Source organism: Dendrobium catenatum, unplaced genomic scaffold (genome assembly GCF_001605985.2).
Source record: "Dendrobium catenatum unplaced genomic scaffold, ASM160598v2 fragScaff_scaffold_207, whole genome shotgun sequence".
Taxonomy (NCBI): domain Eukaryota; kingdom Viridiplantae; phylum Streptophyta; class Magnoliopsida; order Asparagales; family Orchidaceae; genus Dendrobium; species Dendrobium catenatum.
In genome coordinates, this window is record NW_021318669.1 from 569,521 (window position 1) to 587,891 (window position 18,371).

General features: G+C 32.9%; 1 long non-coding RNA gene across 4 annotated transcripts in view; it reads left to right on the plus strand.

The window, feature by feature from the left end:
* The window catches only part of LOC110094266, a 36,693-nt gene extending 22,184 nt beyond the window's left edge, over positions 1 to 14,509 (plus strand). For 2 of the 4 annotated variants that reach the window (XR_002302848.2, XR_002302847.2), the window contains exons 3-4: positions 12,039 to 12,106; positions 14,019 to 14,509. This is a non-coding gene — a long non-coding RNA (uncharacterized LOC110094266). The remainder of the gene's footprint in view (positions 1 to 12,038; positions 12,107 to 14,018) is intronic. The other 2 variants (XR_003700046.1, XR_003700045.1) reach the window with 1 other exon arrangement.
* Positions 14,510 to 18,371: the final 3,862 nt, after the last annotated feature.

Consider the following 18,371-nt stretch of genomic DNA (forward strand, 5'->3'; position numbering starts at 1 on the left):
TAGGTCGAGAAAGGTGGAGGGAAGGCGCAGGAGCTCTCACACAAAGTCTCAGAGGTTGGGGAAGTTTCTCGAGACGGCAAGAGCAAAAAGATCCTCTCCTAAACCTAATTTCTCCTATTTAAGTCTCTAAGCTCTAGATCAACGGCCTAGATCTAATCTAGATTAAATTAGGAGGGAAATAGGTCGGTTTTGGCCATGGAATTGATTTCAAAACGAAGGGGCATTGATTAGGCATTAAATAGGCTCTTAATTCCAAATAAATAGGTTATTTTGACCAAATTATGACTTGGTTTGACCAAGTCAGGGTTTGACTTGGTCAAACGAGTCAATTAGGTCAAGGAGGATGCGGATCAAGCCATGAAAGGGTTTGGAATTAATTTAAAATTGATTTGAGCTCTTTAGGTCAACTTGGGTCAACCCGGGTTGACCTGGTCAACCAGGTTGACCCAAGGCCTAGGCCCGGGCTCAACAGACTCAGTTTGACTCACTGAACTTATTGGAGAGGGTCTTGGGGTCTGACTTGGTCGATTTGACCAAGTCAACCCTTTGACCAAAGGTCTGGGCAAAATCGAGGTCAACAACAGTAGCCCAAAATTTATCATTTAGAATTATCTTTCTTATTTCCTTCCCCTCAGTTTTCTGCCCCCACGTAGAGTTAAGCCATTTTGTTGATGTAAACATTGCTTCCAGAGGTTGTTCACATCCAACAGGCTTTGCAGTGTCAAATAAGATGTGGCAAACCTGTAGAATAAATTTGCATTAGGAATTGATAATGATTTGCAGTGCACAAATGTAATAACATACCTAGTGGTTGCAGGGCGCATGATTTCCTTCTTTGAAAACTTTCTCATCAAGGCTAAGACTCATGAGTGGTTGTAGATAAACTCTGTGATCTTCTTCGCCCTAGAAAGAGCACTCTTGTGCTGAGGTAAATCACCAAGTTCCTCCAATAGGAGATCGATACAATGTGCTGCGCAGGGGGTCCAATATAGATGTTTCTTCTTCTCCATTAACATGTGACTAGCTGCTTTGTATGCATCGCAACATTAAATGGTATTGCATTCTAAAAAAAAAACTGTCAATATCCATGCAAACCTGGTGTCGACCCCGTGCACCTCTATTATATATAGTAGAGGAAGAGCCCTTTTCACTCTCACTCCCAAAGTAAGCACCATGTTCGACCCTTTCATTAAATTGCTCATGTTGTAAGTGTTTTTCCGTGGTACTTTTCATCATGTAAGCAATAATTTCATCCTTGTCCGGCACATTTGCACACGGTGCTACGTTTTTATAAGAGCATGATAAGTGTTCATTCATGCGGGTTACTCCGCCCTTCACCATTTTCTCACAAAAATTGCATTTTAAATATACATACGTCTTCTCGCCGACTCCAACATCAACTTGTACACTGTATTTCCAAGAAGGGTCACGCCGCAATGATGTATTTGTCTTTTCCTTTCTCCTAACCATGTTTCCTAATGCACAAATGCGAAAACATACAAAAAATCTCAAAAAATAGAAAACCCTAGATTTTCTATAACTTGAAAAAACTTTTCTTGAGCTTAAAAAAAACCAAAACCTATACTGGAGTACTTGTAAAGGGCGGCCGGACCCTTCTTGCTCACTGGCGTGAGGTGGCGCTGACGAAAGAGGCGACAGACAGCAAACAGAGCAGAGCCGAGCGGAAGTTCTGCGAACGGACTAGCTACTTTGCAGGAGGATTTTTTTCAGTCACTAGAGCCGAATGGTATAACAGGAGAAACAAGTCATTTTAAGTAGGTGGACCCGGTTTAAAGAGGCCGCCTCACATGATATTGCGCAATAGCACCTTAGAGGCGCGCCTCTTGACCCGTGAGGTGTACGCCTCACCTGGAGCCAAAATTGCGTGGGCTTTGAGGCGCTTGAGGGCTGAATTGCGCAAAGGCGCGCCTCTAATTGCGCAATTTTAAATAGTAGTTAGGATAAGACTAAATGAAGGGTGATGCATAATCTTGGGAATGCATATGTTCACTTGCCTAAATACTCTAATTTACTAAATAGAAAACAAGTATTAATCATGAAAAAGTGCTTAAAAATAATTAGCAAAAAATGCTTATTCATTTTAAGCTGAAGCCCTGCCCTGTGTTAAAAAAAATAATTTTAGTGCTATAGCATATTGACTTGGGATATGTCTAGGTAGAAAACGTGTGTTTTGTTTCAACTTCGATACTTGATAGATCTATTAAGGATGTTTCTATCAACATGGGATTACTACCTTGCATGATGAAAGAAAGAAAGTAAAACTTTATTTGATAAAGTAATCTGCAACTTCTAAAAGGAACCCTTGTGAATATGCTTATTTTTTCAAAACTACATTATGACTGTAGAGTGCCTGCTTTAACAAATCAAATAATTCTAGCTGAAATTAACTGTAGGGATGCAATGTCGTTATTCCTATGAATTTTTTGTATCAGGAATGATAAAACATCCTCTTAGATTTCTTAATGCAAGTCTAGATTTGATGAGTTAGTCGTGTTCATCAGTATGAAAGCTTCGTTATTTTTTATGATTGTAATTTTTCATATTATGTAAAATCAATCCTTAATTTATAGAAAAGTTAAATAATTGAGCAATTTTAGTTATTATTTACTGTGAAGTCAGATTATTGCCATGGTTCACGAGCATTTTCCTTCATTCAACTTCTTACCATATAATTATTTTGTCTGTAGATTATTAGAGTTGAGTTAGTTCTTTTGTAAAAAAAAAAAGAAAAAAAAAATGCAGATGATGTATGAGATTATTTATAGAGCTCTAAGGGAAGCTGGGCTTGAAGATACTTATGAGCCACAAGACTATTTGAACTTCTTCTGCCTTCATATTTGCGAGACTGTTGATGTAGATAACACACAAAATGAAAGTCCAGATTCAACCAGCACACCTACTGTAAGTGTCAATCGCTTAAACGCAACTATTTTTTGATACATTTTTCCTAAAATTTTTCAAATTCCCAATGTCGTGGAAAATACTATTTGAACCCATATGTTGAGCATATAGATATATTGCTTATTCCTGCAAAGCCTTTTTTTTCTCTTGTTGATACCATCATCAATTATTTTTATTGTTGTCTATTTTGTAGTGACCTTCCATTATCGTATACACTAAAACCTATGATGCACCGATACGGATACGACGACACGGACATGACACAACACAGACATGGGACACAACAGTTTTTAAAAAATAGGACACGGGTGCGGCGTGGACACGGCATAATAATTTTTTAATATAATATATAGAAATTAAGGTGACATTATAGTAAAAATGACAAGCAATAATAAATCAATTTTATGATAACTTGTTTAGCTTATAACATAAAGATGTTTAGTACAAAATGTCTAATACAACCACCAAAATATAAACAAAAAATCATTTAGTACAACATGAATGTCAAACTACTTAATAGAGAGAATGATAAAAATAGATTCAAATGTTAGTCTTTGTCTTTCAATATCATCATCATTGAATATCATTGCTTCAAACTCTGGTTCATCTAGAGAAAGATTTGCAACCTCCAATAATCTCATATCATCAAGGCACTCGAACCCATCTCCAGCAACATCCCACATCTTGTTATCACCTATCATATAAAGTGGGGTTTTTCTTGATAGAAGATGAAGATTTGTATGTACATAAACTAAATCTTCAGCACGTTGTGGAGTTATTTTATTTCTCTTCATTGATTGAATAAATGAGTATGTGCTCCAATTTCTCTCACAATAGGAAGATGATGATACTTGGTCAAGAAGTTTTATTTCTATTGTTTGAAGAAGCGGTGCTGAAGCTCCATTAATCAACCACCATATTTTTGGATCCATCCTCTATCTATCAACCAAAGATTTTTTATCACCAAAATCCTCTAAATATCTAAAAAACTTTGCAAGTTCTATATTAATTTTTCTTCTCTCCTCATTTGGAAAATATCTTTTAAGGTATATCTTTCTCATATTTGAAACTTCTAAATCTTTTTGTGGTGAGACACGTTGAGGGTCTTCTTGAAGCCATTCTTTACTTGAATACCTTCAAATAATACAAAACATATAAAATTATCTGTTCATTTACCAATAAATTTAAATTAATTTAAAAGATGAATATAAATATACCTTGGATTTAATGAATGAGCCAAACAATGCAAAGGTGTGTTGCTTTTGCTCCACCTATCTTCAAGAATGGTATAGACAAAATGCTCCAAAAACTTGAGTCTTCATCATGTGACGTTCTTTAATGTTTGTATATAATTTTTTTTACTTTTGCTAACATAGTCCCACATCTCATAAATCAAATGTAGACATGATTTATCTGTGTCAGCCTCTCAACATATCATAAATTGGATCAGTGAAAGCCAAAATGTAGTCTACATTATCCCACCACAAATCATCTAAAGACATTTTCTTTAACATATCTTGCCTTCCCAACATCATCTTCTCGATAGCAAGACCACTTCTCACTAATCACCATAGATTGAAGAGCATTTTTAATTTGTTTGAATCTTCTCAACATGATTATTATAAAGGCAAAACGAGTTTCAGCAACAGCTAACATTTTCAAGTGGGAGAAATCATTAAACTTTGAAAGTCTCATCGAATGGTTCATAATAAAATTTCTGATCAGAACAGCTTCACTGCAACCACTGTTATCCAATGACATTCAGCATGGATGATTTCATTAGCCTCTATATTCTTTGCTGCACAAATATTTTTTAGAGCAAGATTTAAAATGTGCACAACACAGGGTGTCCAAAATATATGGGGATAAGTTTGCTCCACCAATAATCCTGCAGGTCTACACACTGGTGCATTATCTGTATTAACCCGCACAACATTTGAAGGCTCAATCATGACTATCACCTCTTTAATCAAATTGGCAATAAAATGTTTATTCTTGTATTCTTCTCCACAATTCACTGTTTTAATGAACATTTGGTAATTCTTTGTAATGGCCATAAAATTAATAAGGGGTCTTCTTTGAGGATCTGTCCAACCATCACACACTAAACTAACACCTTTTTCTTTTCACACTCCTTTTGTTGGTTTAAGTAATGTCTCAATATGTGCTCTTTCTCTTTCCAATAATTTCAATCTTAATGCATTTGTAGCCAGATGGAACATATCCTGCGAGGTTGTTGTTACATGCAAAAATGAATGCATTTTTATAATGAGGATTTCTTGCAAGGTTGAAAGGAAGTCCCGCTGAAAAAAACATCCTTGCTATTTCACCATTCAATTCTTTTCATTGCTGCAAATTAAAAGCCTTCTCTAGAGGACTACTGGCTACTCATTTTCTTTTTTTTGTTTCATATCCTTCACTTCTAAATGATAAAAGCTTGATCAACTCTCACAGATGAGCAAGAAGTGTGGGATGAGACATGAGTAGATGGCAAGGGAGTGTCCTTTAGATCTTAGATTCAGCTTCATCAACTAGTCTGTTCATTTCAATCAACTGCAATGTAGTAATCTTAGGACACTTTTTTATTCCATGGCCAGAAATTTTAAGTAGATGTGCCTTCACCCTAGAATAAGATCCTTTGTAGGTGCCACCACAATAATTGCATTTGAATGACACATTCTCTTCTCCTTCAAATGTTTTACCTAACTTTGTAGCTAATAGAGGGCATGGTGCCCTAAAAATCATATCACCTTGATTTATATCTCAAGGATTTAATGCCATTGGGAAGCATACAAACTTTAGCCATATCCGTAATTTAGTTGTGTTATTTTGCAGTGAATCACCCAATTCAGAGGGCCTCGATCATAACCGTTTACCTGCAGTGCCATTTGGTGATAAATTCGTCAGTTAGAGGACGCGCTACATCCTTACTGAAAGAAGATGTATAGAGAATGGATCATAGTGATATTCTTGACTATACATTAGCATTTTTTGAGATGAAGTGTATTTTTAAATTTGTCCACCTCTATAAACTGTTTTAGAAGGTGGGTGGATTTTGCTTTAAACTTTGATGTTTGATTTTAATTTTAAATATTTAGATTCTAGTATTTTTGGATTTTTGAATTTTATGGGCATTTGGGATGCATTTTGAATATTTGAAATTAATCGTTGTTGAGATCTATATTCAACACGATCGTCATCGAGATATTCAAGGGCAGTTGCATTTTGTTGATTGAATATTGTCAACTTGTTGATAGAGAACCAGTTTCATCATTGGCTTTTGCATTTGATAGATTTTTTAGATTTAACCCCTTCAGTTGAAATTTACATTCAACACGACCATCATTAGGGTGACTTATGGGCATTTTTATTTTGTTTGTTAAACCTTGTCAACTCAGCAAACTTGTCGATAGAGAATCTAATTCTTTGTGTGCATCAGGTCTTTATTAGTAATTTTTTCTTATTATAAATCTTGAAGTCCTAATATGAATATATAAAATAAATACTCGATCAATACTGTGATAATACATTTGCTTGATAATCACTTAGAAAGATTGGGCTTGGACTTGAATTTGTCATTTCTTGACCCACACAACATCCTCAGGCATCACGTGTGTACCTATGATATGCTCGTTGGGCCCATGCGGATGTATATTCTTATATGTATAAAAAGGTTAATGTACTTGCATGTGCACTTATGTATTTTTATACATGGATGTGTGGGGATATTTAAAAATCATCTAGCACCGATCAATTGTGTGCGCAACTATCATTTGAGTATGCACAACATTCAATATGAGAGCTTATGCATGCCTTATGTCCGCTTGTATGAATGTTATAGATCCGGTGGCGTAACATTACACTACGAATTGCCCGGTGCTTTATATAGGTGGACTATTGTGCACTAACTAGTCTCCTACTATAGCTCATAGGGGCATGCAATTAGTGTATGTCATTTGCCTTTACTTGTAAAGGATATGTTTATTTGATTGACATTGTATGGAGGGTGGTTGGGAGTGTTCTGAAGTATTCATGGCCTATTGCAGATTAACATTCGTAGGCTTGTTGTGATTCTGGCGAATCTTCCGTCACCACCAACAGGTTTTCTTTGTCTACTATAGTTCTTCTTGTTTGGGCTTGTAGACAATATATTAGATGTATACTGGGTTTCCTACAACAGCTTGTAGGGGTTCACATTTGTTCACATTTGTTCTAATATTGCTACATTCTATGTGTCGTCATCCACAGATGAGCCATAACGCATATGTAGTAATCTTCTACATTTATTCGTAGGTATATGTTGGCTCCAAAAATTCACACCCCGGCCTCCATGCAACTTTCACTTTTTTGCTTTCAGGGGAGTTTTAACATATTAGATTCATGGGAAAAATTTCAGAATGCATATTGGGATTATAGATTAGTTACTACCAAAAGATTTTGCCCTCATTTACAAGGACATTATGATTTGAGTTCAGGTTTCCTATAGGCGCAAGCGCCTATAGTTAATTACCCCTCCCGATAACGGGAAATAACTTTCGATTAAGTTTAGTCATCGATGAATACATCATATCTACAGATACGTGATATCCGGCATACAGTAGTAGCATGGGTTTAACGGTTGGAAGATTTAATATTTAAAATTTATAAATTTCACCATCTTACACTATAAGCAGATGGTGGGGAAATGGTGATGAGCCCGATTAAGATCTCATGTTTCCATCGTCCTGCGCTATCGTGGTCCCTGGTCTACTTAGTCGGATATAGTCGACTCAACCTAACAAAAGGATCCTAATCAACAGCCATGGGTTGCATCATATAAGGGTACATTGTAGACAAGGTGTGGATGTTTATCTAAGGCGACAAATTTAAATTCAACTTAGTTGATAGGGCTTTGTGCCATATCAATTATATCCTATTGATTCATATCTCAAGGATTTAATGTCATTGTGGAGCATACGTGTTCTGACCATAATTGTAATATAATTACGCCATTTTATGACGAACCATCCAGTTTAGAGGGTCTTGGTCATAACCGTTTACCTATGGTGCCATTTAGCACCAAACCCCATGGTGTAGTGTTATTTGACAGTGAAATCATCTATTAGAGGACACATGCCACATTCTTACTAACAAGAGATAGATTGAGAATGAATCCTAGTGATATTCTCGATCAGACATTAGCTCTTTGTAAGGTAAAGTATTTTTTTAAATTCATCCACCTTGGTTAACTATTGCGGATGGTGGATAAATTTTTGCTTTAAGTGTCTGCTAGTTGAATTTTAAATATTTTGATTTTCAATGATTATTTTGAATCTTGGATTTTTATGGGCATTTGAAGGCATTTTAAATGCTTGTGGTCCTCATCAGCTAAGACTTTTTGTCAACACAGCCATCATCAGGAAGTTCATAGAATATTTTCATCATTGTTCATTGAACCTTGTCTAATCTGTCTACTTTTCAATAGAGGATCAAGTTCAAATCTAAACATATTTTTGACCAGCGTGGCATTCTCTGATGTCACGTATGTACTTTTAACACGTTTGTTAGGGCCTACACAGATATGTACCATTGAATATATTTTGTGCAATGCATTCATGTTTGTGTATGATGTAATTTTTGAAATACAATTGTAGTGTCAAACGATACTCTGGAAGTTGGTGGCTAGACAGAAGTCCAGCGTCAATCGTTGACCGTGTAGAAGTTTGGCGTCCTTCGGTGGTCGGGCGAAAGTCCGACGGTGGTCGAAGAGGAGTATGGTGGCAAGAGAACTTTAGTTTCTCTTCTTTCTCTCTTCCTTCTCTTTCATCCTTGCGTCCTATTTCCTCCCTTTTTATGAGGAATGAGGGGTCTATTTATAGTTTTGTGAAAGTGTATTACTAGTAAATAGGAGAGAGATCAAGGGTAAGTTGGGAGTTGTTTGAATGGACGACCGATGTTGATTCCCTTGATCGTGAATCGTTTATTGGACATTTGAATGTTTTAGTGATGTCAAAATTCTGCGATCTTAGGCTTGTTGGATTCTTCTTGTCGAGCCGCTCGATTCAACTATAAGCACGTCATGTTTAGAACCATTTGGTAATCCAAATTATGGTGTGAACTTTCCAAATATGTTTCGAGTTTTCGATTTCGGCTCATTTGGGCTTGGATTGAGTCGTATTTGGTGTGTTGGGTTCGTCCTTTCAAGACGTTTAGTTCAACTATAAGGTTGCCAATATCGGAGTTCATATGGTCCCGAATATAATTTTGGGAAGCTTTCAACTCAATTTTGCCTCGAGATTCGTGCTCGATTAAGATAATTTTTTGATGATATATCAAGCATAGAAATCAACAGCCAAAAGCTTTGCCAAACAAACCCTCAGAAACCAACATATTTTAAAACTCTATAAAATCTATCAATTATAACTATTTAAACTATAACATCAAATGAATGAGAAAGTACATTATTTTATAAAACATAATTTCTAACTATAGGCAATCAAATGAGCCTTAAATGAAACCAACTTTTGCTGGAGCAATAAAATTCATTGAATTCCATCATTTGTTTGGATATGAAGGCTTCATTGGATGGAAGGCTTCATTGAATTTCTAACTATTGTTAGTTTCTAATCATACCCAACAAGATACAATTTAACAATTTTTTTAAAAAATATTATTCAAGAAAATAATTGGGACCTGAAAATAAATTTCTTGTTAAATTTATTAAATGTGTTTTAAATTCTTCCAACAAATACTTTGAATTTGCAATTCAACTACCTAAACATTAGAAAAAAAAAATATTAATAACCAAGCAATAACTAATAGTAGTTGTAGGAAAATCCTAAATATGAATGCGCAAAAAGGATATATTACATGCTTATTTGACAATTGTGCAACTTTAAAAAAAAATGACTGCAAAACTTAATCTCAAGGAAAAAAAAATCTTAAGCAAGATAGAGCATGAAAACATTTATATATAAAAAAATATTAAATGTCAATTGGTTTCAAAACATATAAAAATTGCATACATTTTAATGTACTCCAAAATACAACTAATCTATGAAATAGTCAAGAAATCAATATAGTAAACAATATAATAATCTAATATATAGTGAATAAATAAATATGATTAAAATAAGAAAAAAAAGGTGACTAATGGTTCTGTTAAAAAAGGTGAAAATTTATAAAGATTAAATTGAGATAATAAAAAAAATGCATATTTGTATCACTTATTATGTTATTAATGAGAATCAATAGTATAAGTTAGCCTAAAAAGAAATGAATAAGAAAATAAGTACTCATGATAATGTTGACACTTATAATGGATTGGGAAGAGCAAGTTTAAATGAGATTAATTAGGATAAAATATAAGAATGTCCATGAAAAAAGTAAAATATTTCTAATCTTAAGAATTGAAATATTAAAATTTATACACAATCATACAACACAACAACAAATAACATCAAGCCTTTATCCCACTACGTGGGGTCGGCTACATGAATCATTTTTCTCTATTGTGTCTATTAAAAGTCAAATTCTCGTTTAAATCTAATAAAGAAAGGTCATTTCTAATATTTTCTAACCAAGTCTTTTTAGGTCTACCTCTCTTAACATAAGTCAAATCTAATACCTCTACTCTCCTAACCGGGTCATCAGAAGGCCGCCGTTTTATGTGACCAAACCATCTAAGGCGACTCTCTCTAATCTTATCTTCTACTAGAGCTACTCCAACCTTTTCACGTATATGCTCATTTCGTATTCTACCTCTAAGGGTAAAGCCACTCATCCACCTGAGCATCCTTATCTCTGCCACACTTAAATTAGTATTATGCTTCTCTTTTAATGGCCAACATTCAGCACCATAAAGCATTGCAGGCCTCACTACCATCTTATAGAAATTTCCCTTAAGTTTGAGGGGTACATTTCTATCACATAACAAGCCCGATGCATTCCTCCACTTCAACCATCCAACTTGAATTCTGCTGAATTTATACACAAGAATATGTGAAAACAATGATAAAAGACAATGCTTAAAAAGACCAACCAATATAGAATTTATATAATTTAAGTTATTATTCAAAACTTACCCAATATGATTTGAGCACAATGACATTTCTTGGATGAAAGATGGATACCTGGAAAGAGGTGAGGTAATTGTTTACTGAATAAATTTAAAAAAGGAGCAAGAAAATAGAGGTACCACAATAATGAATGTATGATGTAAAGCAAGAAGCTATCAATTTCAATTTAAAAAATATTTTAATAACAAAAATAATACTAAAGATTAGCTAAGGCTTTGGATCAAACATGAAACAACAATAACATCAAGCTTTTATCTTACTACGTGGGGTTGACTGCATGAATCATTTTTTCTCTATTGTATTTTGTTAAAAGTTAAATTCTCGTTTAAATCTAATAAATTAAAGATATATCATTTCTAATAATTTCAACATGAAACATGCAAGCATGCTAAAAATAATAAATATATTTTTAATACAAAAATATTAAGACATTTTTCATTAAATGTCCTAGAAAATACCTACTACGACACAACTACATTTGGAGCTTAAAAAAAAAATAACGTGTTAACATTATTGGCGCTAAAAAAATACATGTCCACTCACAATTTCTTATTTCTCCTCATAGGTAAATCACCTGCGACTCCCCGTCTCCATTTAACGCCTACAACACATACCAATTTTAAAATCTAAAACTCAACTGTGATATTGTATTTCCTTTGAACACCTCCAGCAATTCTCCTGTACTGCTGGATTCCTTTTCTCTACAGCTGATTGGAAAGGTGTTTCTTTTTTTTTTTTTCATATGATTTCATGATAAGTGACTTTGCCTACATTTTCTTTCAATCCGAATGCCGATTGTCACTATGCCAACTACCGCTATAACATAAAAGTTAAATATTCTGCTATTTTCCTCTTCTCTATTGCTGATTGCGAAGGTGATTAGCCCATTATTGCAAAGTCCATCTCAGATTTTAATTCTTCTGAGTTTTTTGTGTGATTCATTATTGTCGAATTCCTCGACTTTATTTTCTTTAGATTCTTGCAGAGTCCTCATATTGCCTTGTGTTTTATATAAATTTATGCAAGTTCTTGAAATAGGGTTTCAAAACATCTTGACAGGGTGGAAGACACCGTGGATTAAGGTAGCTGCAGTATTTTTGAGCCCTAACAAATACCTCTTATGAATGGTAGTTTATTTAATCCTAATTATGCAAATCTTGATTTAGTAACTTAACATGATGATTATATATTACTCAGCAATTTTATTTCACTAGTACGAAAAGCATTAATTGTTTGTCGATACAGTACTTGTAATAACAGATCTCTTCAAACTGCACAATATGACAATAATAACGCCTCAAAGAACCCACTCGTGTTATACTTACATGATCAATCGAGATTTCCAAAAACAGTATGGAGCGCAGGACAAGTGAACCTGTGAGCAATTATTATAATGATGCTTCTCATTATAATAATTCATGAATTTTTTTATTTGTTCAAAGTTTATTACTTACCAAAAACATCCATTCATGAATCTTTTCCAATTAACAGTGCTTCTTTCTTCTGTCTTATTATGCCAACCAAATTTAAGAACTATTTCTCTACCGAACTATTGTGATATCACCTAATTCATTTCATTTTACTTGCCAATATATATCTTCTTTAATCTAAGAGCAACATAACATGCTAATAATTTATGGAATGCTCTACGACCTAAAGTTATACTATTAAACCTTTTAGGTGAAATCCATTTTGATAATCTTTCTACTTCTTATCTCTCTCTCTCTCACATGCGCACGCGCTGCTCACTAGCTTTCACTTTTACTCTAATTTGACTTGAGTGCAAACTTCTGAGAGTGTAAGTTTGAAGACATGGTATATGTGAAATAAGATTATTGTTATCCAATACCCACTCTAATTTACCAATTGCTCTAAAATTTGTGAGATATAACCTTCCCTATATGGATTTATAATGTGATTCTTAATGTCAAACTTATTGTCTCCCATTTTTTAGATTCATCTACAACAAAACAAAATTTAGCATTGGAGAAGTTTTTTTTTAGGGCCCAATTTGAAAGTATGTAAGGAGAAATATAGCATATTCTATCTCTAATTTTGGATCTATCATGTTTAGAGCTAGTCATAATTTTATCATCTGACAACTGAGCATTGGTTTGGGTAGTGTTGCCCCAACCTTGCAAAAAGTGGGATAAGAGGTTCAACTCCCACTGCTATTGAATGGCTATAATAGATAAATTTATATCCTAGCTATTTAAAAGAGACAAGATTTTCAAAATCATGATTTTACTTAATCTCTATTGGTGTCTATCGAATAATTTACACAACTTAAACTTTTTATTGCCTTATTAAAAGCCAATGAGCCAATCTTCAAGTATTACCAATTGTTTCCAAGTTTTCTATCTGTTTGAGTTGAAGTTAAAGAAAATCATCTTCTTCATATCAATAGGCATATACTAATTATTTGTGATACATTTTATTCTATTGATAGTTTTTTAAATACTCATACTATTGATTCTATTCAGGTTATTAGTTTTATAGATAATGGTGGTTGGAACGTGTAAAAATTAGTTGAGGCGATTCCTCCTAATTTAGTGAATATCATCAATAGGATTTCTTTACAATTGCATTGTGAGGATCAAATCATGTTTCAACTATCTTAATGAAAAAAAGGTTTTGAATTGCCCTCGAAATGTTAGTGCTGTGCTAACATTGAAAATTTGAATCATGTATTCGTCAATGGGGATGTTGCCACTACTGTTTGGAGATTTTTTTTTTATTTAATTTGGCTAATAAGGGTAGTTTTCATTGCAATAGTAATGATGTGACTATTATTCATTGGTGGCTAAGTTCTACTAAAGGCCACGTCTACAATTTAATTTTTGTTCCTATAATGTGGTTTTTACGGATGGAGAGAAATACTTCCAAACATAGAAATATTAAAATGGATTCTTGCCGTGTTATTAAACAAAGTAAACTTTCTCTTATCAAGTTAAATTACTATTTGACTAATATTTACCGTGAAGCTAACTCGTGTGCTAATTGGCTTGCTAATTTTGGCTGCCAACTTCTTACTTACAGGAGTTTGTTGATACGTATTTACCACTCCCTGTTAGAGGTATGATTAATATGGATAAGTCCAGTTTGCCTTATCTTAGGATTACTTAATGGTCTGGTTTCTCTTTCCTGCTTTGATCCTACCCCTCCTCAGGGTTTTGCTTGTGTCCATAATGATGGATGTTCTTGTTTGTTATTTTTTTTTATTTTAAGATCTTTTTTAAATTGCTTCTATCATGAATCCTCATATCCTGCTCATGGACATTTGAATCTTTTAAGGAATTGTAAAATCTTTTCGGATATTAACGCATAGGTCGTCGATATTATATATATAAACTATTATCTATTTATTTCTTGGCTTTCTTAAATACATAGGTACAACTTGATTTGAAGCAAATTTTAATATATAACTGAAGTTAATATGAAAGTTTTTTTTCAACTTTAATATGAAGATGTATCCTATTAATATCAATTTTTAAAGATAATGGAGTAGAGCTAAACATTTATAATGTTATTTAAAATTGTAGTGATAAAATTGGTTTTGTCCAAAAGATTTGTTTTTAAAAGCATTTTCTGTAAGCAGGTTAGTGAAGCAAAACAAAAGAATTATGTAGATATCAATGGAACAACCCTTATTAGAAGTGTTGTTGTCAGTAATCGTTTTTACCTTGTTCTTCACAATTGTGCAGTAATCACTTTTAAATTTTGAATATTTATAATAATTATTTATCAAGATATTAAGCTCAATAGTACACAATCTTTTGAAGAGTTGTTTTTTCCTCTCGAATTGAAGAATCTTGTATTGTTTGTTATTTTTTTACATCTATTAGTAGAATTTTTTGTTGATTAAATTAGTTTAACTTATCTTAAAATGCCTAGTAGTGTTGCATGTGGGTTTCATATATCCCTGCCAAGCATTAGAAGTGCATCGCCAATTTCTGCATCATTTTATAAGATGTATTTGACGAAGATAAAATTAACTTATTTTTCCAACTCAAATAAGGTTATATTAATTTGTCAATATTGATATTATAATTTTACAGTCATTGTTGTCTCATTTTTATGACAGATATTTATATTATAATAATTGAAATAATAAGATCATAATTTTTTTAAAAAAAATATTACTTGGAAAAAAACAAAAATGTTTGGACAAGTATACATGTAAAATCTAACAAAGAGTAATTATGATAAAATTAAAATTTTAAATTAAAATAATAAGATATAATTTTTTTTTTACTTTTAATAGTTAATCATTTTTTATGAAAACATAATTATGGCATGTCATTATTATATATATATTTTTACAGCCAATTTGAACCTAGACTTCTCATTATTTTTGACTTCTCATAATCATCTGTAAAATATAATAAAATTATATTTCTAATATGATAATATAAAAAATAAATAAATTTTAAAATAAATAATAAACATAATTCGGCTTCAATATCTATAATTGATGGCAACACTTTAGCAATTGACTTATTTAATGATATGTGATGATAATTTCTTACAAAATTTGATAGTCTTCTCAGCATATTTTCTGAGAAAAAAAAAAATATACAAGCTAACGGGCAAACCCATATCATTAATTCAATTGGGATATCAATAACCGAATAGATGAGAGCTCTTTTAAAATTCAAAAGCAAAAATAAAAAAATAAAAAAATGTTAAACATGTATATATAAATAGATGATTACCTCTTGTTTGGAAGTTAAAAATAATCTGATTAATGAATAAATGCACAATGAATATAAAAATCTTTTAGGATACCAAAACAATTCACCTGCATGAATAAATTAGGAAGATATGTAAGTAAGTCGAATTGGTTCGAACTCGACTCGTTAGCAAGCTCGAGAGTTGAGCTTATAAAGTTAATTATATTTGCAGATGAAAGAACATCTTTTAAGGTAAATTGGTTACGAACATATTTCTTTGTCTGCATTTCTTTATATGTATTTCCGCAACATTTCTTCTATTATAATAGAGATGCAAATCCAACTTCCCAGCATGCAAGATGAGTTTTGGGAGAAGATCATTAAGACACCACCTACATTAAAAGAATATAATCACTTTCCTTTTTTTTAAATAGTTTCTTTATTGAAATATTTGAGAGAACCTCTTTTTTTTTATAATCCCATTTAGGAGAAACTGTTGTTAGTTTAATTATTGATGCTTTTGGAAATATGTGGATTATATTGATAACATAAGAAGAAAATAATGTAAACATGTTAATAAATAAGTGATGGTTTAACAATATGAATATATATATAGTGTGAGTACACATTATTTTTATAATAATATTTTATTACTATTAAAATGGCATTATTTTTTAACTGATTCAAATAGGATTAAGTCAAGTTATTAAGTTATCATCAATTTAATCAAATATATTTATTAAATTAAATTAAATTATTTATTTGTATATGTTTAATTTTCTAAATTTAAAAATTCATAATATATTTAAAAAACTTATATTAGGAAGTTCTAATTAAAAATTGATTAAGTTGGGTTAAAAAATTTTAAATGAGAATTTGACTTTTAACAGGACAATGGCAAAAAAGAATTTATATAGCCGACCTTACGTAGTTGGACAAATGCTTGAAGTTATTGTTGTTGTAAGTTGGGTTAAAAATTCTTAGTCTACTTTACAATTAGTGCAATTGATAATATAAAAAAGAAAAAAAGCCGTGCAATTTGAAAACAGAACTAGCAAAAGGACTAACTGAAATATGGAAAGGAAAAATAAGTCAGTCTGGAGACTGCAATGTAAAGCCCTACATGGAACTTTTATTACATCTGGTGTAAGGACGTAGAGGAACGTCCGGTCGGAGCCAAATTTTCGCCAAAAAACTCAGTATTTTCTCGATACAACTAGGTATTATTTGATAATAATGATGAATACCGCTTTTTGAAGACCAATACCGAGTTATACTGAGCTATATCGAGAAATACCGAGTTGTACAGAGTTTTTTCTAGGAAAAACTCGGTACAACTTTTGTATAACTCGGTATTACTCAAGATAGCTCGAAATAACTCGGTATTGGGCCTTCATATGATGTTATTCCTCGTTATTATTTGATATTGCTCGGTGTTTACTCGGTACAACTCGGTATTTGGCGGGAATTTGCCTCCGACCGGACGTTCCTCTACGTCCGGTCGGAGGACGTAATAATTATTCCTACATGAGGTCCTGATTGGGTACCCATTGGGTACTCATATTTTACTCGGACGGGCTTCACCAACCCACACCCACCCATGGTGACTTCCGGGATTTCGTACCCACCTATACCCACCCACTTTTCATGTTTTTTGAATGCAGTTTGCCATGGGCTGATGGCCTTGAGGCTTATTCTCATTTGCTATAATGGCAAACTTTCAATTCGCATATCAAAATTTATCATCTTCGTATCGTGGTTAAGTGCTGCACAATATGTAGTGATGATTGCAATAGTATAAGTGATTGGCAGATAGCTGACAGATAAATTATTATGAAAAGCAAGAGTTGTTTTTTTTTTTATTGTTAATTAACGAGTGCTTTAACCAACATTAGAGATGATATTCTATTGAATTTTATAGATTTGCCAACTTGTCTGCATTGTTTTCTTTTCCATTCAAGCAATTCTATATGATTTTAAAATTTTAGGTATTTTCTGTTTGTTGTAAATGTTTTGTATTCAAGAAATTTTTGAACCCTTACCTATGTTTTTTCAGATGATTTTGTAAGTTTGTTCTTGCTTATTCAAATCCAATCAGCATATGAAACTGCTGAGCATGTGAAGTTTAATGCAAGGCTGAGAGAATCAGAACTAAAATCAACCATAGAGAAATAAAAAATTGAACTTTTAGAGTTTAATGAATGATTGCTCGACATGGAAAAGAAAGTTCATAACATATTAGAAAGGAACAAGAAGCTGAGAGAGGAATTGAGGAAGGCTGAGGCTAACCAATTTAACTCTAAGTTGAAGCTATTGAAGGCTGTAATAGATGTTACAGAACTAAAAGCAAACCTCTTGGATAAAGAAACCACACTCCAAAGCATTTTGGAATAGAAAGAAATCTTGAATTCAGAGCTCAGCAAGTGAAAATTTTAGAGCAGCTGGAGGAAGCCAAGACAGTGAATTTGGAGCTGGAAACTGAACTAAAGAGGCTAAAGGTGCAGTCAAATCAATGGAGAAAGGCAGCTGAAGCAGCTTCAACAATTCTCACATCTGGAAACAATGGTAGGAACAATGAGGATCCTGATAAGAATTCCATCTCTGGTAAGCTAACAGTCTCGGCTCGTCCTTTCTCACATGATTTTGATGATGAATCACTAAAGAAGAACAATAGTGTACTAAGAAAGATTGGTGGATTATGGAAAAAGAGCCCAAAGTT